Source organism: Camelus bactrianus, chromosome 3 (genome assembly GCF_048773025.1).
Source record: "Camelus bactrianus isolate YW-2024 breed Bactrian camel chromosome 3, ASM4877302v1, whole genome shotgun sequence".
Lineage (NCBI taxonomy): Eukaryota > Metazoa > Chordata > Mammalia > Artiodactyla > Camelidae > Camelus > Camelus bactrianus.
The window spans coordinates 110,198,334-110,224,591 of NC_133541.1; positions in this window are offsets into that span (position 1 = coordinate 110,198,334).

Sequence of the window (26,258 nt, forward strand, 5' to 3'; positions counted from 1 at the left end):
CTCACTCCTTTACGGGTTCCCACTAGAAGCACACCCTTCATAAATCACATGCTCAAGAACCCCAGTGCAGGCTGTACCTTGAGAAACTGCTTCCTAAGACGTCTTCCAAACACATACAGAGACAGCGTTCAGAAATTAGGGAGGAAAGGCGTGGGGAACGCTTATCTTTAAGTTAAGGAGGAAAATCCAGACAATTTCTAAAACTGATAGAATAAAAAAGTATAATCTTACTGTTTAAGTTATAAACATGAGCAGAAGAAGAAATAAAAAATATTAATAAAATCATCAAACACTGGGGAAGGATAAGAGGGAAAATAATGGAACAAATAAATCTTCAGTTCTTACTTAATGGAGTAAAAAGATATTGTCTAAAGTTGATGAATCAAGAAATGGTGTGCAGGGATACTGTTTAGATATATGGGGTACCTTGAGAAAAAAGAAAAGTAGAAATAGTTGAGAGTTTTTCTCTGAGAACGATGATAAAGAGTAGAAAAAGGCAAGCAGGAGACTGTAACTTTTCATGATAAACTCCTGCATACTATTTGATATGTTGCCTTATGCATGTACTGCTATGCCCAAAAAGAAATAATACACACACACAGAGGCAGCAGCCTTTTTTTTTTTCCTGAAATTGACCGTAATATATCTCGTAATCATTCTACACAATAATCAAAGTTAAGATATGAAAAGCTTTAGGTCTTGAATTAAGGGTATCATACTAAGTGAAATAAATCAGAGAAAGACTAACGCTATATGATCTCACTTTTATGTGGAGTCTAAAAAACAAATGAACGAACATAACAAAACAGAAACAGATTTGTAGATACAGAGAACAAACAGGTAGTTGTCAGAGCGGAGGCGAGTGGAAAGAGGAAAGAAATAGGTGAAGGAGATGAAGAGGTACAAACTTCCACCTACAAAATAAATGAGTTACAGGTATGAAACGTACATTGTGGGGAATATATTCATTAACTACGTAAAACCTTTCTATGATGGCAGATCATAACTAGATTCATTGTGATGATCATCTTGAAACCTACAGAAATATAGCATCACTATATTGTGTAACAGGAAATAACACAGTGTTGTAATTCAAGAACAAACAAACTCACAGAAAAAGAGATCATATTTTGTGGTTACCGGAAGTGGGGAGTGAAGGGAGGCGGGAAGGGGACCTGGACAAAAGCAGTCAATATGTCAAACCTCCCATTATAAGATATATAATTATTAGGGACATAATGTACAACATGATAAATGTAATTAACACTGCTGTATGTTATACATGAAAGCTGTTAAGAGAGTAAATCCTAAGAGTTCTCATTACAAGGAAAAATATATTTTTCTGTTTCTTTAATTTTGTATCTATATGAGATAATAGATGTTCACTAAATTTATTGTGACAGTCATTTCATGATGTATGTAAGTAAAATCATTATGCTTCATGTACACTTCATGGTTACACAGTGCTGTAATTCAAATATATCTCAACAAAACTGAAAGAAGGAAAAAAAAAAGCTTTACTAGTCTGATACAATCCTCAGAGACACCCTAGGAGTTAGCTACTATTGTTACCCCCATATTAAAGGCTGGAAGACTGAGGCTTATAGAGGTTAAACAACTTTCCCAAGGTCATGAAGCTAGCTTTTCAGGATAGAAATGAGATTCAAAACCAAAAACTCACAGCCTTAACTGCTGAGCAATACTTCCTCCCAGATCATTTACAATGTCCTACCCTGTCCTGAGGGAAGGTCTACCCTGAAATTACCCTGAGCTTCCCCAGACCCTGCCCAGTGATTTTATACTGTACTGGTGTTCATTTCTCGAAAAGGAACAATGAAAACAGAATGCGTTTTAAAAGAGCTCACACACAACCAGATGTCAGTACACAAATGCTTCCCTGTGTTTGAATTCATGAAGAATGAGTATTCCAGATGATGGATTGAGTGCTTTGCTGTTTTCTATTACTCACCGACTTCCTGGCTTTTCAGATTTGTTACACAGGCTTGGTAAGCTCGCACATAGACTACCGAGTGGTTTCATGAAAGCTATGCTCTTAAACTTTTTCAATCATCATCTGTTTATAATGCTGGGTGTAGAAGATGTGAATTGTCCAATTAGCGACTATGTGTACATTTGAAAAGAAACTGTGTGCATAATTAAATCCTACCAAAAGATTCTTTTTTGCTTTAAGAAGAACTGCAAAGAGTACCCCTACATCCAAATAAATCTTGTCTTTCATTTTGTAAATTCATTTTCATTTTTCTCTAGCTGAGATATCATAAAAACCATCCAGCTCAACATTAGAAATTGAAAATGAACGTTGGAGCGTGATAATGGCTAAGAATAAGAGAATATCCTGGAATCACAGGCATTTCTTGCAAACAAACCAAAAGAAAAAAAAAAGATAATTTACTGCTCTATGAAGACCTACAGCTGGCTTAGCTGATCACTTCGCTCAAGCAAAAATGAACAAGTAAATGTCTGACTATCTCCCAGGCCCTCTTCTTGGAAAATCTGGACATAGTCTTCAACACTTATGGAAGAATGGTTCCTACTGTGAGTTCTCATTAGGTGAACAGTTTCCAGCTCATCCTCTGCAGTGAAGGGGCTGTGGGGCTTGGAGCAGGGTTTCATTTATAAATTGAGGGCTCGGATTCTGAGACCTCAAACTATCTCTGCCCACACAGGTTATTGTCTGCTCTGATATGACTCTAGTAGTCCTTTGTCTTCATCAGCATAGATTCACTATTCCAGGAAATTTTGCCCAGGAAGAGAAAATAACTTTATTGTGCATTCCAAGAACTTTGCAGAAAGACCCATCAACTCTTCAACAGAAAATATCAGCTATTTATACCTCAAGACCCTTTCAACCCTTCCCCTCAAAATCTTTGCCTTGTTGTGTCCACCAACTCTAAACTATTGTATCATGCTCCCATCCAACCCTAATAAGACCCCTCTACTCCCTTGAAGGACCCTCCTTAAACCAGACTTCAACAAATACCCCAGCTGCTCTTGCCCCCACTAGGTGCAGTCAAGACTGGCCAGGTAGGTAGTGTTCTCTCTCACCACGGGAAGTGATTAAACTCAGCTCTGACTTAAGAGCAGGTTGTTCTGACGCTATCTGAGGGAGCCTCATTGGGCTGGATGGTTCAGATTCAATCCTTCTAGTCCTCAGAGTTAACATTTATAAATTAAGGAGGTTGGACTCAGTAATCACTAGGAGACCTTCCAGCTTTGATATCCTTTAGGACCCTTTTGGAAGGCAACCCCTTTCCCTCTTGGTGGTCTTCTTCCAAGCTGAGAGCTTCTTAAAGAAAAGGACAATCGTCTCCTGTGGTTGTCAGAAAGTGGATTCAGGTCAGGTTCTTGGGGTGGCAGGGAGTTCAATGGCTGAGTTTTCAAAAGCTAGCTTTATACTTTCCTGTGCTTGTCACCTCCAGGAGAGAGGAGGTGCCCATTGTTCGCTTTTGTCTTGCTACACAAAAAAGACCCTGAGTTGGAAGGTATAAGGAGGCACTGCCTCCTTGGCTGAGAGCCACACGTGATGCCTGAATAGAGCTTCCTCCTGCGGACGTCTCTTCTCATCCCCCTGGGGGAGACCTTTGGCCGCAGCCACAACAGCAAGTAGGTAATTGTCTCGAGATCTCCTCTGGCTGCACAAACAGAAGCAGGCAGCCTTGTGAAGGTGAGAGCTGACCTGACCCCACGTCTCTTTGAACAATGCTCAGATGTTTGATGAATGGTCTTTTGGAAACATAACAAACACAGTGATTTATATTCATGATGGGCTAATCCCAGAGGGACTTCTGGAATGGGCACGTAGCAGAGCTCTTTGATCTTTCAGAGTGTGAACCGAGTGAAAAATGATTTGAAAAACCATTCCCGGAGAGGTCCAGAGACAAGAGGGTTGGGCTTTTTATAAAGATAATTTGCTTTTTAACCGAATCTCAGATTTAGAAGATTGAAAGAAGGGCAACATAAGTACTCAAATGTGATTAGACCATCTGGGGAGAAACTAAAATAAAAAATACTCTGAGACCGACAAGAGAAGATGGCGGAGTAGAAGGACGCTCGCAGGTCACCCTCTCCCACAAATACACCAAGACCCACATCTACAGACCCACTCAGCCAACCAGAGCACCTGTGGAACTCCGACAGAACATCGCCCTCTTCAAAAGATAAAGACGCCAAAAATCTGGTAGGAGAAAAGGAAAGAAGACAGAACAAAAGGCAAAGCAGCGCAGGACGGGTCCCGCGGGGAGGGAGCGGCAAAGGAGGACTGGCGCTCGCTCGCTGGGTCTCCCCTCTCCAACTGAGAGGCCAGCGGGACGGAGGGGGAGCCTCCGAGGCTCAGATCTGTACAGAGCAGCCCTTGACTAACAGAACTAAGTTAAACAGACACAGAGCGTCCCCCCGACACCCAGCCTGAGACGCGGGCCGGCAGCCGCGGGCAGGGCCAGGCTGCACAAGCCGGGCGGAGGACGGAACTGGCTGCACGGAGGCAGCACCCGGGGAACGCAAGGGGCTGCGCGCCGTGGCTGTGGGTGCACAGGGCAGAACAACCTGGGCCCCCCATAAAACAGCAAGGTTGATGTGCTCTCGGGGGAAGGGTGCACACCCCCATCTCTGAAAACCCGCGGAAAGTTTTCGGGGGAAGAGAGGCGGGGCTCAGGCACAGCCGCCATATCCTCCGCGCTTAGCACTCAGGCGGCGGCTGGGGCAAAACCTGCATCCTCCCCGAAGGACTTAGCAGCCTCAAAGGCCAGACTGAGACTGGCCTGCAGCCCGGGGCAGATAGGATCCTTTCATCCTGGTCCCTCAGAGAACTTGCTCCACAAAGACAAACAAGGAGCTGGGTTTTGGCTCGGAGCGGGGACAGGGCTGTCCCTCGGTCTTCCCCGAGCCCACCTGCGGAGCGCCGACCAAGGCGGAGCGCGCAGCCGCACAGAGAGCGGAGCTACCGGCGGCGCAGGTAGAGCGAGAGCGCCCCCCCCCCCCCCCCCCCCCGCCTTTCGTGCAGGAACACAGCCCCTGACCGAGGTGCTGGGAGGGGGCACGACCCGCCCTCCTACCTGGCCACTCTGCAACATCTGACTGCGGCATCCGGAGGGGCAGCGACCCGCCCGCCCACAGCAGAAGAGAGCTGCACCTGACCCAGTGTTAGGAGGAGGCGCGATTGGCTTGCCGGCAGGTGCTGGGAGCAGCACAGAAGAGGGCGCCAACGGAGGGCCTCTGAAAACAGCAAGCTGGGCTTCCAAAACAGGACGAAGACAGAAAGACTTCACATTAAAAGCACACAGACTCCAGGAGAACACCGACAACCCCCCCCCTTTTTTTTTTTTAAATCTGTTTTTACCTGTTCTATTTTCTATTACTCTCTTAATCTTTACTTCTTAATTCATTTCTATTTCTCTTGGGTTTTGATGTCCTGCTATTGATTAGACACAGGTTTCAAATACATCTATTCATCTCCCCCCCCTTTTTTGTAAAGGTTTTAAAAGGACATCTCAACCCGATTAATACTCTGCTTCAACTCACCCTTCTATTATTCATTATACACTGTTTTCAAACCCTCTTTCTCCCTTCTTTTAAAATTCTTTCTCTCGCTTATTTTTTTTTCTTTTTTTCCTAAGTTCTATTCCTAAATAGGCATCAGATAGATAAAATCCTTAAGGACCAAAATAAACAACTGATACTCCATAAACCACAGTGCCAAAGAGGTATGAGCAAGATGAAGAAGCAGAAAAACCTTTCCCAATTAAAAGAACAAGAGAAATCCCCTGAAAGAAAGATCAACGAAATAGACATCGATAGCCTACTAGATCAAGATTTCAAAAAAGGAGTGATCGAATTGCTGAAGGAATTAAAAGAGATAGTGTTTAGAGATATAAAGTATGTCAAAAACGAAATTGAAGCTATAAAGAAGAGCCAAGTAGAATGGGTAAACTCATTGACAGAGATGAGGAATGATCTAATAGCTGTGCAAAGCCAACTAGATAATGCAGAGGAACGAATTAGTGATCTAGAAGACAGGGCAATAGAAAGCACCCATTCAGAAGAACTACAAGAGAAGCAAATAAAAAATAATGAAAATAGCATAAGGGACCTATGGAATAATATAAAGCGTCCCAATCTTTGCATAATAGGGGTCCCAGAAGGAGAAGAAAGATCAAAGGGGATTGAAAAGGTTTTTGAAGAAATCATGACTGAAAACTTCCCAAACTTAAAGAAGGAATCAGATATCCAAGTACAGGAAGCTCAGAGGGTCCCAAACAGAAAGAACCCAAATAGACCCACACCAAGACATATTATAATCTTTATCCTTGGAGTCAAGGATAAAGAAATGATTCTAAAGGCAGCAAGAGAAAAGCAAAGAGTAAGTTACAAGGGAACCCCCATAAGGCTCTCAGCTGATTTCTCTACACAAACACTACAGGCCAGAAGGGAGTGGCAAGATATATTCAAACCCTGGATGAAAAAAAGATGCAGCCTAGGATCCTTTATCCAGCAAGGCTATCCTTGAGGATAGAAGGAGAAATAAAGAGTTTCACAGACAAAAAAAAGCTGCAGGAGTTTAGCAACACTAAACCCATGCTAAAAGAAATATTGAAAGGTCTATTCTAAATAGAAAAGCAGCAGGATGCTACAGAAATGAGAAACACACAACTGGAAAGGTGATAACTCATGAATTACAAATAAAGTAAACATGAAATTATAAAAGAAGACATACAAATCACTGAGAGTGGGAGAGGGAGGCAGGGAAATATAGAATATTTTTTTCTTTCTTTTTTAATTTTTATTAACAGTAGGATGGGTTTGAGATCATGTTACTATCAGTTTAATAAAAACAGTTATAGTAATGGGTTGATAGATTTACAAAAAAGGGTAACCACAAGCCAAAAATTTACAAAGGAGTCACAAAAATTAAATAAAATCCATGATAATACAAAGGAAAATTACCAAACCACAAAAGGAAGAAAAAACGAACAAAGAGGATATACCAATTCAACTGCAAAGATAAGTTCAAAATGGCAATAAACACACATCTATCATTAATTACTGTAAATGTTAATGGACTAAATGCTCCAGTCAAAAGACACAGAGTGGCAGACTGGATAATAAAGCAAGAACCTTCAATATGCTGCATATAAGAGACCCACTTTAGGGAGAAGGACACATATAGATTGAGAGTGAAAGGATGGAAAAGGATATTCCATGCAAATGGAAAAGCCAAAAAAGCAGGTGTTGCAGTACTGATTTCAGACAAAATAGACTTTAAAACAAAGGCCATAAAGAAAGATAAAGAAGGACATTTTATAATGATTAAAGGAGTGATACATGATGAGGATATTACACTTGTTAATATATATGCACCCAATATAGGAGCACCTAAGTACATACAAGAATTACTAACAGAGATAAAGGGGGATATTGATGGGAATACAATCATAGTTGGAGATTTTAACACTGCATTAACATCACTAGACAGATCTTCCAATCAGAAAATAAATAAGGCAACAGAGAAATTAAATACTACAATAGAAAAACTAGATCTGGTGGATATTTTCAGAGCATTACACCCCCAAAAAATAGGATATACATTCTTTTCAAGTGCACATGGAACATTTTCCAGGATCGATCATGTACTTGGACACAAAAGAAACCTCAACAATTTTAAGAAGATAGAAATTATCTCAAGCATCTTTACTGACCACAATGCCATGAAACTGGAAATCAACAACAGAGAAACAAAGGAGAAAAAAAGGAAAGCATGGAGATTAAACAATATGTTATTGAAAAAACAATGGATCAATGAGGAAATCAAAGCTGAAATTAAAAAATACCTTGAGACAAATGATAATGAAAGCACAACCACTCAAAACCTATGGGACACAGCAAAGGCAGTGCTAAGAGGGAAGTTTATAGCGATACAGGCCTTCCTCAAAAAAGAAGGACAATCTCAAATAAACAATTTAACCCACCACCTGAATGAATTAGAAAAAGAAGAACAAAAAGCCCCAAAAAGCAGCAGAAGGAAGGAAATAATAAAGATCAGAGAGGAATTAAATACAATAGAGATTAACAAGACCATAGAAAAAAATCAACCAAACCAAAAGCTGGTTTTTTGAAAAAGTAAATAAAATCGACAAACCTCTGGCCAAACTCACAAAGAAGAAAAAAGAGAGAGCACAAATTAGCAAAATAAGAAAGGAAAATGGAGAAATTACAACAAACAAAATAGAAATACAGAATATCATACGAGAATATTATGAAAAACTATATGGAACCAAACTGGATAACCTAGAGGAGATGGACAAGTTTCTGGAAACATACTGTCCACCAAAACTGAATCAAGAAGAATCTGAACACTTGAACAATCCGATCACTAGAAAGGAAATAGAAATAGCAATTAAAAACCTCCCTACAAATGAAAGTCCAGGACCGGACGGCTTCACTGGGGAATTCTACCAAACATACAAAGAAGAACTCATACCAGTCCTTCTCAAACTCTTCCAGAAGATTGAAAAGGAGGGAATACTCCCAAACTTATTCTATGAAGCCACCATCACCCTGATACCAAAACCAGGCAAAGACACTACAAAAAAAGAGAATTATAGGCCAATATCACTGATGAACATAGACGCCAAAATCCTCACCAAAATTTTAGCAAATAGAATCTAATAACACATAAAAAAGTTTATACATCATGACCAAGTGGGGTTCATCCCAGGGACACAAGGCTGGTTCAACATACGCAAATCAATCAGTATAATACATCACATCAACAAGAGAAAGGACAAAAACCACATGATCATCTCAATCGATGCAGAAAAAGCATTTGATAAAATTCAACACCCATTTATGATAAAAACTCTCGCCAAATTGGGTATAGAGGGAACATATCTCAACATAATAAAAGCTATATATGACAAACCTACAGCCAGCATAGTACTCAACAGTGAGAAACTCAAAAGCTTCCCACTAAAATCTGGGACAAGACAAGGATGCCCACTATCACCACTCCTATTCAACATAGTCTTGGAAGTCCTAGCCACAGCAGTCAGGCAAGAGAAAGAAATAAAAGGGATCCAAATTGGAAAAGAAGAGGTAAAAGTGTCATTATATGCTGATGACATGTTACTATATATAGAAAATCCTAAAAGGTCCACACAAAAGCTACTAGAGCTGATTGAAGAATTCAGCAAGGTAGCAGGTTACAAAATTAACGTTCAAAAATCAGTGGCATTTCTTTACACTAAAGATAAATCAACAGAAGAAGAAAGTAAAGAAACAATCCCCTTTAAAATAGCACCCAAAGTAATAAAATACCTACAAATAAATCTAACCAAGGAGGTGAAAGAATTATACACAGAAAACTATAAACCATTGATGAAGGAAATTAAAGAAGACTTTAAAAAATGGAAAGATATTCCATGCTCTTGGATTGGAAGAATCAATATTGTTAAAATGGTCACACTGCCCAAGGCAATCTACAGATTTAATGCAATCCCTATCCAATTACCCAGGACAGATTTCACAGAACTAGAACAAATCATAATAAAATTTATATGGAACCATCAAAGACCTAGAATTGCCAAAGCATTACTGAAGAGAAAGAAAGAGGCTGGAGGAATAACTCTCCCAGACTTCAGACAATCCTATAGAGCCACAGTCATCAAGACAGCATGGTATTGGTACAAAAACAGACATATAGACCAATGGAACAGAATAGCGAGCCCAGAAATGAACCCACAAACTTTTGGTCAACTCATCTTTGACAAAGGAGGCAAGAATATACAATGGAATAAAGACAGTCTCTTCAGCAAATCGTGCTGGGAAAACTGGACAGCAGCACGTAAAGCAATGAAGCTAGAACACTCCCTTACACCATATACAAAAATCAACTCAAAATGGATTAAAGACTTAAACATAAGACAAGATACAATAAACCTCCTAGAGGAAAACATAGGCAAAACATTATCTGACATACATTTAAAAAATTTTCTCCTAGAAGAAATAAAAGTAAGGATAAACAAATGGGACCTAATGAAACTTACAAGCTTCTGCACAGCAAAGGAAACCAGAAATAAAACAAGAAGAAAACCTATGGAATGGGAGAAAATTTTTGCAAGTGAAACCGACAAAGGCTTGATCTCCAGAATATATAAGCAGCTCATACGACTCAATAAGAAAAAAATAAACAACCCAATCCAAAAATGGGCATAAGACCTAAACAAGCAATTCTCCAAGGAAGACATACAAATGATCAAAAAGCACATGAAAAAATGCTCAATATCACTAATTATCAGAGAAATGCAAATCAAAACTACAATGAGGTATCACCTCAGACCAGTCAGGATGGCCGTCATTCAAAAATCCACAAATGACAAATGCTGGAGAGGCTGTGGAGAAAGGGGAACCCTCCTACACTGCTGGTGGGAATGCAGTTTGGTGCAGCCACTATGGAGAACAGTGTGGAGATTCCTCAAAAGACTAGGAATAGACTTACCATATGACCCAGGAATCCCACTCCTGGGCTTGTATCCAGAAGGAAATCTACTTCAGGATGACACCTGCACCCCAATGTTCATAGCAGCACTATTTACAATAGCCAAAACATGGAAACAGCCTAAATGTCCATCAACAGGTGACTGGATAAGGAAGATGTGGTATATTTATACAATGGAATACTCCTCAGCCATAAAAACCGACAACATAATGCCATTTGCAGCAACATGGATGCTCCTGGAGAATGTCATTCTAAGTGAAGTAAGCCAGAAAGAGAAAGAAAAATACCATATAAGATCGCTCATATGTGGAATCTAAAAAACAAAAACAAAAACAAACAAACAAACAAACAAAAACAAAGCATAAATAAAGGACAGAAATAGACTCATAGACAGAGAATACAGACTTGTGGTTACCAGGGGGGTGGAGGGTGGGAAGGGATAGACTGGGATTTCAAAATTGTAGAATAGACTACACTGTATAGCACAGGGAAATATACACAAAATGTTATGATAACTCACAGAGAAAAAAATGTGACAATGAGTGTGTATATGTCCATGAATAACTGAAAAATTGTGCTGAACACTGGAATTTGACACAACATTGTAAAATGATTATAAATCAATAAAAAATGTTAAAAAAATACTCTGAATTTGAAAATGCAAGTTTTCATTATTATCATTACTATTATTACAAGTTTGAATTAGGTAACCAAATATATTTTTAAACTGCATAAGCATGGGTATGACTGGCTAATTCAATGAATATCAAATCTCATTTGGGAATATAGGTACTTGGGTTCTTTGATGCTAAATAACATAATCCCATCTCTACAGCCCCACAATTATACCCATTCCTCTTTTCTATTTTTTCCCCACATCTCTTAATATGTCCCCTTGGTATATGATGTGACAGTTGCGTGTTTTAACTATTTTCTTAGTTCCTGTCCCAGGAAGAATCAAGTCAAGGACTCCATTTGTCTGTAAAATGGGCTCCTTTCAATCTGTACACACAGCTGTACCCAGGAGCTTTTGTAAGATTTAGCTAAACAGTGGGTGTGAGAGACCCTGACATGATGCTTTGTACAGAGCTGTACTCATTGAATATGTTTCCTTTATCATTTTCTCCTTTCTTTTACTTGGAGAATGATCCAGGAATTTACCACATGGAGGAAAGCTTGACAGGGTTCCCTCAGTCACATCTGTGATCATCAGCCTTCCTATGCTCACCAAATGACCACACACCTTCACCTATTTATAAAGAGTATGTGTATTTAAAAAGCAGTGGAGGGAAAGCAGTGTATCAGAATCAAATTACTCAGTGTGATTACCTTTACTTCCACTCTGAAAAAAATAGTTTTCATTTAGCCTGTTCCCATTCAGCCAGCATCCTGAGCATCTTTGCAAATTAGCATAGTTAACAATAGGAAAGAAGTGCACAGCCAAGGCTCTGAATAATCTCATTATGGATCTCTCAACAATTAAGTGCCTTAATTAAGTCCCCATTTCAAAGGGGATGTTGGTGAAGCAGCTCATATTCTGTCCCATCTTTCTGTGCTTCCTGTTCTCACAAAGATTTGAATAACTTTTCATCGTACCTCAAAGGGTTTGGGATTACTAACAAAAATATGATGCTAGATTATTCTGCATGAGTGACTTTCAAAGTCCCAGATGTTCTTTGACTTTTCTTTGTAGCAAGAAGGACTTTAGTGTAGTACTTTGTAGTCTGGTTTCAAAAATCAGAAAAACCTGGACTCACATTTGTGCTTACCCATTTCTTAGATCTCTGACATCTCTGTGCCTCAATTTCTTTATTTGTCAAAAAAGATCAATAAAAGTATCAACTCCATGAGGTCCTTGCAAAGGTTAGCTGATATAATTAAGGGAAAGCACATAGCTCACTGCTTGCCAGGTAGCAAACGCTCAGTAAACCGTAGCTAGTAGTAGTAGCTATAGCAACATGAGATAAGCAGTATAAGTTAACAATGGAGGCTGTGTGGTGTATCACCAGAGCAACAGGCTGGTAAACAGCTCTGATCCTTGCTCTTCTGACCTCTCTGTCTCAACTGTCCTCTGCTGTGCAAGACCGTTCTGAGAATTAACTGTGATAACAGACATAAAGGCACTTTGTAAACTATAGAAATGTACATGATTGACATCATTAGGAAGTTATCAGTTAATGTCATTGTTTTCTTCACGTCTATTAAGAGGGTAATTGCAAAAGCACCTAAAAAGTATAAATTTCTGCTCGCCATTAAGAATTGCCATAGTCAAGGCTCTTTGATTACAAGAAACCAAAACCAAATCAAACTGCTAATATAAAACTAAGGTTTCTGGAGACAATAAAATAATGTATTATGGGTATCCATTCATCCACTAAACATACATTACTGAACACTTACTCTATTCTAGAAACTGTGCTTGGCATTGAACATATTAAGATGAGTCAAGAAGTTGGCAGCTTATTGGAGAGAAAAAAAGAAAAAGTGCGGTGGGACAGAGGCAAATACGTGGTAGGCAAAAAGCTCATGCATATTTACAAATTAAGAAAAGAAGCTGAGGCTATGCATGTAATGAATAGGGTATAATTACAGGAAGTACATGGTACATGGCGGATACTGCAGAGGAGAAAGCTTTTAAGCTCACACTTGAAGGAAGAGCCCACGTTTTGTAGACAGAGGGAATATGTCTTCCAAACCTCTAAGGCAAGAGAAACCATCACAAATCAGAGACATTGAGAGGCATCCAGTGTGCTGGGGCCTGGTGCAGAGCATGGGGGAATGGCCTAGGTCTGGGCACGAGACACAAATCCAGCTCATTCATTCATTCATCCATAAATTTAGCACATATTTATTGAGTATCTACTCTGTGCCAGGCACCACTGTGAACCAGACAGATGAAGTTTGCCTAAGGTGACTGAGCCCACATTCTAATAAGGAAATAGACAACTTAAAAAAGTACATACATAAAAACTTACGATAGGTCAACATGCAACTAGTGTTACACTGAGATCTTCTAAGAAGTGTGTCTTACTTACCATATGACCCAGGAATCCTGCTCCTGGGCATATATCCAGAAGGAACCCTACTTCAAAATGACACCTGCACCCCAATGTTCATAGCAGCACTATTTACAATAGCCAAGACATGGAAACAGTGTAAATGTCCATCAACAGATGACTGGATAAAGAAGAGGTGGTATATTTATACAATGGAATACTGTTCAGCCATAAAAAACGACAACAAAACGCCATTTGCAGCAACATGGATGTTACTGGAGAATGTCATTCTAAGTGAAGTAAGCCAGAAAGAGAAGGAAAAATACCATATGAGATCGCTCATATGCGGAATCTAAAAACAAAAAACAAAAACATAAATACAAAACAGAAACAGACTCATAGACATAGAATACAAACCTGTGGTTGCCAGGGGGACGGGGGGTGGGAAGGGACTGGGATTTCAAAATGTAGACTAGATAAACAAGATTGTACTGTGTAGCAGTGGTGGCTCACAGCAAAAGAGAATGTAACAATGAATGTATGTATGTTCATGTATAACTGAAAAATTGTGCTCTACACTAGAATTTGACACAACATTGTAAAATGACTATAACTCAATAAAAAAAAGTTAAAAAAAAAAAAAGAAGTGTATCTTAGTCTGTTCTGGCTGCTATAATAGAACACCATAGACTGGAATGTGGGTTGGTGTTTGCCAGATCTACTGATATTTCAAAAAGTTTCAAGAAATATAGATCATGATGCAAAATTATAAAATCTCTCACTTTTAAAATACAGGCTAACAACAACAACAAAAAAGCACCTTGATCACTGCTGAAAAGGACAAACAAAATAAATCTGCAGGTGAAATCCAGCCCATAGGCTGTCTGTCTGACATCTTGGCTCTAAATACTACACTGGAGAAATTAGAGAAACACCTGAAAATTCACTGGTTAGTACAATTTTCTATTGTTATTATTATCATTATAAAAATTAAGACATTGTTTCAGGAATCATCCTGTAATAGGGAAGAACAAACCTGACTCCATATTAGATCAGTTCCTTTAGCTCTAAACCTGTGCTGTTTCCTGTGCTTAGTCATGCTGGTTCTGCACCTTTTGTAAAAGAATGTTCCTATAGCCTGAAATAGACAGGATAACCCATACTCAAGACTCTGACCTTTGAGGGTATAACACTTTCCTACTCATATAGAGATTTAAAATTACAGAACAGAAAATAACATTTGTCTTATTGGAAGTTTACAGAAACATCGTGACCTGACCTATGTAGACAGCTGCAAGAACAAAGGATTGTGACACCAAGAAGTTTGCAACAACCAATCACAACTCTTTCCCTTTTAATATAAAAGGAACTTGAATTCTGACTTGGGAAAGATGGTTCTTTGGTACACTATTCCACCATCTTCTCAGTGAGCTGGACTTCTGAACAAAGTGGCTATCCCTTGCCCCAACAACTCGTCTCTCGATTTATTGGTCTGTTGTGTGGCAAGCAGTACAAGTTTGTAATTGCTAACAATCCCAAGCATTTTAAATATGAAATTTCATTTGACCTTATAAGACCCCTAAGACAAATGTAGTTAGTTACCCTTTTTCTATCAGAGGGAAAGGAAGATTAGAAAAGTAAAGTAACTCATTTAAGGTCACCTATTCAGTTAAGAAAATCTGGCATATAATGAAGCAGGAATCTGGGCCAAAGTTATGCCGCTCAAAAACCTGTTGTGTGTTACGAACTTACTGAGGTTTCGTTAAGTGATGTTTATGGTGCCTTCCCTCTCTAAGAATCCAGGATTTTCTTAATCACCATGTTGAGGCTCACACCATCCTCAAGTTCCTTTCTGGTTCAGAATGGCCATGTCAGTCCCTGAACTGACACTTAACTGGCTCTCTCAGGGCCAGCTCCTACTCAACGGTCCCCTAGAAACCCTCTCATGAAGAAGGTCCCCCCAAGGGATTCTGAGCCCTGGTGGTTTCAAAAAAAGAAGCACTGGAGGTATGTTAATCACCACAAAATCAGTTCCTTCACTGATTCTCTTCAAATGGTGGGGAGCGGGGTGTGGGGGGGAAGGGTGTCTGTGAGGGAGTGGGGGTGGGGACCATGGTGTGGAATAGGAAGGAAGTGATTCATATGCACATTTGTGTATGAATCACACAGACGCTGACAGATGCTTACAAAATCCTTTAGAAAATGGACAAAGTCCTACAGTCCCAAGGACATTTGTTTAAAACTCTAAAGCTTGGCACATCGGAAACCTAAATGATGTATGAACAGGGAAGTAGTGGAGGGGTTCAGAAGACCTGACCTCCCCAGAGCTGGTCAATCCATTCTTCACCCCAGTTCAGGAATGCTGGCTCCAGTTTTGCTTCTGATGTAGCCCACTGGTAATTAAGTCACTGCCCTGGCTCTCTGTTGCTAAAAAGAAGTGGGTTTTAAAATAGATCTACTGCTTGGCAGATTCTTGTGGGTCTGTGCTTTTCATCCAATTCTGATAAGCATTTTGCCACCTAACTCTCTTCTCTCACAGTTTATTAAATGAGGGGCTGACTCCTTGGAGCTTCCCTGCTGCCGCTCATGGCTCCAAGTCTTTCGGGGGATGCTAAAATATATTTCTAGGAGGTTCAGACCAGGAAGGAATGGGTTCAGCCTTTTCATTGGGTAGATGTGTAAACTGAGACCCAGGAAAACGTACGACTGCCACGTCTGCAGCAGTGAGGAGAAACTGCACTCTGAACCAGCCCAGCGCCCTTTCCAGTTCTTCATACCGCCTGTCTCATAAATAAGGAGGCAAAGACTCATGCTGCAAGATGATCCTCCATCAGTGCTCTTTCATTTATGTCAACAATAATTAAATTTACAGAGTACTTACTATGTGCTTGGCTAAGAACGTTACAGGTGATACCATTATGTCATTCAACCCTCTCAAAAAATACCCATGCTTCCATTTTGCATGTGAAGGATCAGAAGACCACTGTGGCTCAGTAAACACATCGAAAGACAGACCCAAGCTTTGACCCTCATTGTCTTTGATGCTCGAGCTGTCCTCTGAACCATACGCCCTGTCCAGGCTGAGAAGTCATGTTTTCTAATCTCTCTGCCCATTTAGAGCAGCTGGGAGACGTGCTATAGAAAAATGGTTCTCCCTGTCTGGCAGAATGAGCATCTCCTGAGAACTTGTTAGAAATGCAAACTCAAGGCCCCACACCAGGCCTACTAAATCAGGATCTGCATTTTCATAAGACGCCCAGGAAAGGCACAGCTGACACACTCAAGTTTGAAAAGTGCTGGCCTAGGGGCTCTTCCACAGAGAAATACAGCAGAACAGAAATGTTCTTCAAAAGCATTTGGTCAAATACCCTGATTTCCTGGCGAAGAAACTAAGGCTTAAAGAGTGACTCACTGGCACACCTTCTAGATGCTTGAATATTTAAATCATTTCCTTTGGACAATAATCCCAAGTGGATGATAGAGACTGGGGCATTTTCTGTGCATACCCTCTCAGCCTTGCCACCTCCACCCCTACCCCAGATACTAGGTATGGGAGAGTGCTAGACTGTCCCCTCTAAACCACTCTCACCAAGAGACCAACGGAACTGTATGCAGTTTCGAGTCATTGTCACACATCATTTCTTCTATTCTTATCAAATTCAGACCCAGTTATGAAAATTAAAAAAAATTCAGAAAGTTGGTATTTTTCCTCTTGTTAAATTGAGCTGTGGGAGGTGTCATATGCTGAACTAGTACATTTCAAAAGACAAAAACCCTAATGTTTTAGGGAGCGTTTTTCCCCATTAACATGTTGCTAAGCAACATTTTTACAATATCAGCAGCTCTGTAACTGCAGGCTGAATGAATGTCTGGAAACGGAGAAAGAATCAGAGAGGCAAAGACAGAGAATTTATTGCCCCTGTCAGTGTCCTGATACTTCCTTTGTTACTGCAGTTGGAGGGATCTGAAATATGTTAAAGCAGAGATAATGGAACACTTTCTCCCAGTTTAGTTAATAATAACCATGTGATATTCATGAGGGTTATGCTCTAATTTTAGTAATAGAATTTTTATTAATTTCTACATTATGAAAAATTTCAAACATACACAAAAATAGATAGACAAACATAATGAACTCCCATATATCCATCAACCAGCTTGAATAATTTTCAATGGCCAATCTTGTTTTATCTGTCTCTGTTCCTACTTCCTCCTTATTTGAAGCAAACCCCAGACATCGTATCATTTCATCTGTAAATATTGCCATATTTATCTTGGAAAGGCAAAGGCTTTTTTTTTTTAAACAAAAGTGCAATTTCATTACCACTCCCAGTCAAACATTAATAATCATCATTCTTTAATGTGAACAATTTCCCATTATTTCATGTTTTCTTTTTGTACTAGTTCAATGAGGATCCAAATAAGATCTGTATACTGATTAATTGATGTGTGCCTTCAATTTGTTGTAATCTGTAAGTTCCTCTCCATTTCTTTTTTTCTTCCAATTTATTTAATAAGCAAACCAGATTAGTTGTCTTGGAGAGGCTCCTAAAATCTGGATTTTGCACTTATATCCCTGGGTTTCTTTCAAATTGTTTGGATCTAAAGTCTTGATTAGATTAAGGATTGATTTTTTTTTTTTTTTCCTTTCTGTTTTTTTGGCAAGACTAATTCACAAGTGACATTATACTGCATTATCAGGAGGTATACGAGCTCTGGTTGTCTCTCTTTTGTGATGTTAGCAGACCTTTAAGATACATACAATGATCCATAAATTGATTACAAAATGCCAAATGATGATATTCATTTATTAGCTGTAATACTTCTACAAAGATAAATTCACCTTCACCATCTATTTGTGTACCAAGCAACATGGTTCACATGGGAAAACAGGATAAATGCTGGATTCTTTCCTGTTGTTTACCAGTCTTCAAAATAGTGGCTTGGTTTGCTAGTATCCTCCAAAGGTGACCAGTTAGGATTTGTTTGTTTCGGTGTCATCATAGGTGAGACCTTTTTAATGTTTCAGCCCTTTGCAATTATTATCTTTGTTGATGTTCAAATGGCCAGTGAGAGCCTCCTCAAGTTGGCCTGAATTCGTTTGTTTTTTTTAGTGTTACCCTGGGGGTGCGGGGAAGGGGGGAGGTGGAGCAGCAGAAGGGGAAAACAGGGCTTGATGCTTTTTTGGTTAAGTTTTAACAATTTTATCTATTCCTTCTATGCATGTCTGATCTTTTGGACTTTCTGTCTTTAATGAGGTTAATTTTGATAAGTTATGTTCTTCTTTAAAATTACCCATTTCATTTCGGTTTTCAAATTTAAATGCACAGAATTGTGAAAAATTCTCTGATGACTTTAAATATTTTGTTTTCAAGATTATTTCCTGCTTGTCATTTCTGATTTTATACACGTGTGAGTTCTTCTTCCTATTTATATTAGCTAGGACCTTGTCTATATTTTTGGCTTTCAAAGAATCAGCTTTTGGACTTACTATTAATTCTACTCATTCTCTGTTTTCTAACTGAATTCTGCTTTTATGAATTTATTCTGGTTTCTTTTGCTTTAGTATGGTTTTCTTTTGTAGCTTGTGAATTAAGTTTTTAATGAGTTTAAATTCAGAGTTTGATTTTTACTATTAGAGGTATTTAACGTTTTCTCTGGTAACTACTTTATACGGCATAGATTCTGATTTGAGTGTGTATATTGTCATTCCCGTTAATTTTTAAGAAATTCTGTGGCCCAAGAGTTGTTCAGTAGCAGGAATTTTTTCTTTTTAATTTCCAGGCAAAGGGCCTTTATGGGTTTGATTTTGTTGCAGCTTGTTTTCGTGCACAGCCACCAGAGAATGCTCTTTGCACTATTTCTATTATTTGGAAATTTTTAAGCTTTTTTCTTTTTTTGGTCTATTATAGGATCAATTTTTGTGGACACTGCATGTGTCCTTGGAAAAAAAGTATATCCTCTATTATCTGGGCTCATAGTTTGGTATCTGTAAGATCTACTTTATTGATTATGTTATTTAAGTCTTCTAAATTCCTGCTCACTTTTTAGTTCATGTGATTTGTCTTAGATTGAGAAAATGTATGAAAAATTTCTTATAATTGGTGTCTGTCAATTTCTCTTTACCTTTTTTTGCTTCTGCTTTATGAAAATATTGTGTTACCTAGTGTATACATATTAATAACTGACACAGCTTCACTGGGAATTGCAGCCTCTAGCATGGTAAGTTTTCCTCCTTTCCCTATAATGTCTTCTCTTTATATTTTGCCTTGTTATGATAACAATATCATGACTTCCTCTTTCTTTTTATTTGCATTTCTCTGGTCAAAATTTCCCTCCCTCCCAAATCTCATTATTTTAGGTACTCACATTGTATACAGCAGTACATTACATTGCTAACCAGTCAGAAAATTGTGGGGTTTTTTTTCAATAGTTTGGTAAGTCCAATTAAATTTATTGGCCTGATTGATATGTTTGGCTTCTTTTCTGTTACACTGCTTATAACACAAGTATTTTATATGCATAGATTTTTAAAATCTGATCTATTAATTTTTCTGTCTCTGTATTTTATTTATTCTTACTAGTTGTGTTCTATTGGTTCTCAACAGTGAGAAATACTGAATTAGCTACTAACTTCTTCCCTCTCTAACTTGTGTAACATCTAACATGTAGCACTTTATTCTAATTAATAACAAGAAAGTAATTAGCAAGCATACTTTTCATATACTTTCCACATTCTCACCCTGTTTTTTTAGTTATAATGTATTTATAATATCAAAATATCAATATGTTGTTTCATAACAGTCTCTCCTTTATAACTATTACTTATTATTAGTTCTATAAAAATCCATTATTAAATGCTCACCACTAGTCCTTACATCAATGTAATTACAGGCATTTTGGTTACATAAAATGTATTTTCTAGTACATTCCTCAGTAAAGTTACACAGAAACAGTATTTCTGGAGTTTTGCATGCTCATAACAGAATCTTCATGGCCTTTATACTCGAATCTTCATGGCCTTTATACTCGAAAGTCAGTTTGGATAGATCAAAAAAATCTATGACTTAAATATCCTGTCTTAGAGAATCTTAAAATAATCCTCTGTGGTCTTCTAACAAAGTTTTAACTTTTGGAAAAATCTAACGCCAAGTTTGACTTTCTTTCCTTCATGAGTGCCCAAGCACACAAAGGATTTTCTTTCCATTTTTTCTTTAAAGTTCAGTGGCCCCACGAGGATATATCTTCTTGTTGGTCACTTTGTGTGGATTTTTGCAGGTACATAGTATTTCTTTTCAATCTGTAGTTTGATGTTTTGCTTTTATTTCGAGAACATTTTCTCAAAATACAGCTTTTTTTTTTTTTTTTTAGTTTTTGTTTTGTTTCATTGCTTCAAAGATCTTATGTTTTATCCATGTTAGATACTGTGTGCCTGTCTCCTATAGCTCCCATTTTCTCTCGAATTCTTTTATCTCTTTACTCCTTTGTAAAATTTTCAGAATTTTCTTTCTTTCAACTTTCAATTTCCAATAAGCTGTCTGTGCTGTTTATTTGACCCCATGTGCTGTCTAGCTTAGTCTTCATTTCTGAAATGAATTTCCTTTTATTCATAATTCCACCCTGTATGTTGTCACCTCATTTCTGATTTTTTTAAATTTTCATTCTGATTTATGTGGTTCATATATGTATTGTGTCATTTTATTTCTTTTAGCTAATTGTGTATAGGGATGTTCTTCTGCTCCTTCTTAGCCTTTGTTCTTGTAATAACTTTGTATGGAATTTGAATGCCATTCTTCACTGTTGCTCACTTCTACATAAGATTAGTTTCCCTAAGCTTGTATGAAGGAAGAGTGGGCCAGAATTCCTCTTCTAGCTTATTGACCTAGAGCTCTTCCTTCTGCTGATTTTGCAGGACATACACACCCACACACACACTCCCTCTCTTCCTCTCCAGTATAATCTTGGATTTTCTACGACCTTCCTCTGTTCTCCTTCATCAGTTTCATCTGAACCTTTCTTTTCCTTTTACCCTCTCATACTTGTTCTACCCAATTTAGATCCTACTCTCAGTAATTTTTCTCAGTCTGAGAAGGGAGCATCAGTTACCCAGTCTGGAGAATTCTTTGGGCTCATCATGTTTTGGTCACCTTCTACCTTACCATCAATGCCTTCTGCTCACTCCTGAGTTGGGGTATGCAAAGAATCCTTTGATGTCTGCTATTCTTCTTATTTTAATCCACCATGGTTTCCAGATTTCCTACCTGTGATTTTAGAATTCTCCTCTTCTCAGTTTTATCCAATATCCCATTACTTTCCTCTGCTTCCTTCCACACAGATTCCCAATACAGCACATACAGGTGGTGGTTTGCCTCCAACCTTCCATATTTTGTCTTTATTATAGATATAATGGATGAATGTTATTTTGCTACCCTAGTTCTCTGTTTATATAGAAAAGTTTGAATAAATTATTTTCTTAAATATGTATCTTTATTGATGTATAGTTGGTTTACAATGTTGTGTTAGTTTCAGGTGTAAAGCAAAGTGATTCAGTTATACATATACACACATTTTTCAGAGTTTTTGATTATAGATTATTACAAGATATTGAACATAGTTCCTTGTGCTACATAGTTTCTTGTTGTTTATTTTATATACAGTAGTGTGTATATGTTAATCCCAAACTCCTAACTTATCCCTCCTCATCCTTTTCACTTTGTTAACCATTGTTTTCTATGTTTGTGAGTGTATTTCTTGTTTGTAAATAAGTTCAGTTGTATCTTTTTCTTTTTAGATTCCACATATAAGTGATATTATAGGATATTTGTCTTTCTCTGTCTTACTTCACTTGATATGATAATCCCTAGGTCCATCCATGTTGATTCAAATGACATTATTTCTTTATTTTTTATGGTTGCGTAGTATTCCAATGTATCTATATACTTAATAACTACTTTATCCAGTCATCTGTTGATGGACATTTAGGTTGCTTCCATATCTTGGCTATTGTAAATTGTACTGCTATGAACATTGGGGTGCATGTATCCTTTTGAATTAAAGTTTCCTCTGGATATATGCCCAAGAATGGGACTGTTGCTAAGTCTATTTTTAGCTTTTTAAGGAATATCCATACTGTTCTCCATAGTGGCTACACAAATTTACATTCCCACCAACAGTGTAGGAAGGTTCCCTTTTCTCCACATCCTCTCTAGCAGTTATTATCTGTAGATTTTTTGATGATGGGTGTGAAGTGATACCTCATTGTGGTTTTGATTTGCATTTCTCTAATAATTAGTGATGTTGAGCATCTTTTCATGTGCCTGTTGGCCATCTGTATGCCGTCTTTGGAGAAATGTCTAGGTCTTCTGCCCACTTTTTATTGGATTGTTTATTTGATATTAAGCTATATGAGCTGTTTGTATATTTTGGAAATTAATACTTTGTCAGTCTCATCATTTGCAAATATTTTCTCCCATTCTGTAGGTTGTCTTTTCATTTTATTTATGGTTTCCTTCGCTGTGAAATAGCTTTTAAGTTTAATTAGGTCCCATTTGTTTATTTTTGCTTTTATTTTCATTCCTATAGGGGATGGATGGAAAAAACGTTGCTGCAATTTATGTCAAAGAGTGTTCTGTCTATGTTTCCCTGGAGGAGTTTTTAAGTATCTAGTTTTACATTTAGGTCTTTAATCCATTTTGAGTTTATTATTGTGTATGGTGTTAAAAAATGTTCTAATTTCATTTTTTCACGTGTAGCTGTCCAGTTTTTCCAGCACTATTTGTTCAAGAGACTGTCTTTTCTCCATTGCATATCCTTTTTAAAAAATATGTAAAGTATATTTACAATCTTATATTGGTTTTAGATGTACAACAGTGATTCACTATCTTCACACATTATTAAAAACCCATTGTATATTCTTGCCTCCTTTGTCGAAGAGTAACTGACCGTAAGTGCGTGGGTTTATTTCTGGGATTTCAATCCTGTTCTATTGATCTATGTGTCCGTTTTTGTGCCAATACCATACTGTTTTGATTACTGTAACTTTGTAGTATGGTCTGAAGTCAAGGAGCATGATTCTTCCAGCTCCATTCTTCTTTCTCAAGATTGTTTTGGCTATTCAGGGTCTGTTGTGTTTCTAGACACATTTAAAATTTTTTGATTTTGGTTCTGTGAAAAATGCCATTGGTATCTTGACAGGGATTGCACTGAATCTGTATATTGCCTTGGGTAGTGTGGCCAATTTAACAGTACCAATTCTCCCAATCACAGAACACGACAGACCTTTCCATCTTTTTGTGTCATCTTCAATTTCTTTCAGCAGTATCCTGAAGTTTTTGGAGTACAGATCTTTTGCCTCCTTAGGTAAGTTTATTTTTAGGTGTTTTATTCTTTTTTGATGTGATAGTAAATGGGGTTGTTTCCTTAATTTCTTTTTCTGATATTTTATTGTTAGTGTATGGAAATGCAACAGATTTCTGTGTATTAATTTTGTATTCTGCAATTTTACCAAATTCCTTGATGAGCCCTAGTAGTTTTCTGATAGCATCTTTGGGATTTACTATGTATAGTATCATGTCATCTGCAAACAGTGACAGTTTTACTTCTTTTTTCCAATCTGGATTCCTTTTATATCTTTTTCTTCTCTGACTGCTGTGGCTAGGACTTCCTAAACTATGTTGAATAAAAGTGGCAATAGCATGCATCATTGTGAGCACCCTTAAGAAATTCTTAAAAGTGCACTGTCATCATAATTTTCTTCAGTAAAATTTTAAATTATATAGCAATGCAATGCCTGATCATTTTTTCCCATGTTGGCAATAGATTCTGATACGGAATCTTAGGGCTGTAAGAGTCTTAAGAATAATGTTATCCCTCCATATTTTATCCTCCCACAAATGCTTTTTTAAACCTAATGATTTGCCAGCCTTCTGGGAAACTCATTCAATTGGCAGTGGTCTGGATTGACTGAAAGACACCTTTTAGGTTGTAATTAAATTTAGGTTCTTATTCCACATTCTTGGATAACCCCAGGAATACTTTCCTGGTTGGTTCACTTGAGCAAAGCACATTAAGAATAAGAAAAGAATAATTAAGACTACAAATGAAGGAATTCAATTCTCATGTGTATTAATTAGCATTAAAATTTTATGGTAATATCTGTATGCTAACTCTGGTTAGATTCATCTTACATATAGAATAATAAGGGGGGAGGGACAGATTAGGAGTTTGGAATTAACAGATACACATTATTACATATAAAATAGATAAACAACAAGGACCTATTGTATAGCACAGGGAACTATATTCAATTTCTTCTAATGAGCTGTAATGGAAAAGAATCTGAAAAAAATATATATGTATGTATATGTGTAACTGAATTGCTTTGCCATACACCTGAAATTAACATTGTAAATTGACTACACTTCAATAAAAAATTAGAATTAAAACAACTGGTGTTCAGAATCAAGAAAATAATAACAATTATATGAAAAAAATTACTGAGCTTTTATAACATGCTATGCACTGTCTTACATGTTTTACATATTTAAACTTAGTTATTTCTCACAATACTCTTTGAGACATTCCATTGTTTATTATTTTACCTACGTTGAAACTGAGGTATAGGTAACTTTAAAAACTTGCCCAAGATCATACAGCTGGTAAGCAGTAAAGCCAGAATTCATATGCAAGTAATCTTACCCCCAAATTCATTATCTTAACAATTATGTAAATATTTTTACTGGGATGATATCTTTTTAAAGGCAGGCAGTGTCTTCTGCTTCTCACCACAAGTTAGTTCTAAGCAAACCATTAAAATCATCATTCTTCCCAGGCTTCTATTCTTTGATTATAATATAAATACTAATCTACCAGTTCCCATAAGCCAGGGATCAGAGGAAATGTTTTATGTGTGTAGAGTACTATTGTCAGTTAATGGTCATTGTAGTTACTTCAAAAATATTGCTTCTACAAAGTGGATGCCTTCCAGAGGCTTCTTATCCTTTAGAAGTTTTTGTTCAGTATTCTATACGCTCTTCAGCAACTAATCCCTTTACACTGCTTCAACTGTGACAAACTATCATTTGAAAGTTTACTATATTTATGAGCACCTAAGTTCTTCAAATGAATTATCCCATTTAATCTTTGTAATAACACATGGAGGCAGGTAATATTAGTATCCCAATTTTACAAAGAGGAAATTGAATTCACAGATATTTTTTAAATTGCCCCAGATCATTCTCCTAGTAAGTAGTTTGAACCTAAGTCTGCCAGGTTCCAGATCATATCTCTCAGTGCTCACACTAAATTGATCTGTGTTGTACTAAGTGGTGGTGGTGTGTTCGTGGTGGACAGTATTAGCCATATTTTCAGATGAAAATACTCCCATACAATTGATGAGATTCACCCAAACTCACAGAGTATTACCAGAGGAAGTAGGTGCGTTCTGGTTTATAGAGGCTAGCTATAACTTTGTCTGCCATAGACTACAGCAGCTCAATAAATATTCACTTAAAGAACATAAAAAGGTTTTTTTTTAGGTTAAGAAAAAATACCCTCCAAATAGGATAGCAAAGAGAGATGTACACTCATATTTATTGTAACATTATTCACAATAGACAACATATGGAAATAACTGAAGAGCCCATCAAAAGATGAATGAATGAAGGTATTTTATACATATAGACACATATATAAAACATGCATGTATAACACACACACTTATATATATGTATACAATGAGCACACGTATACAA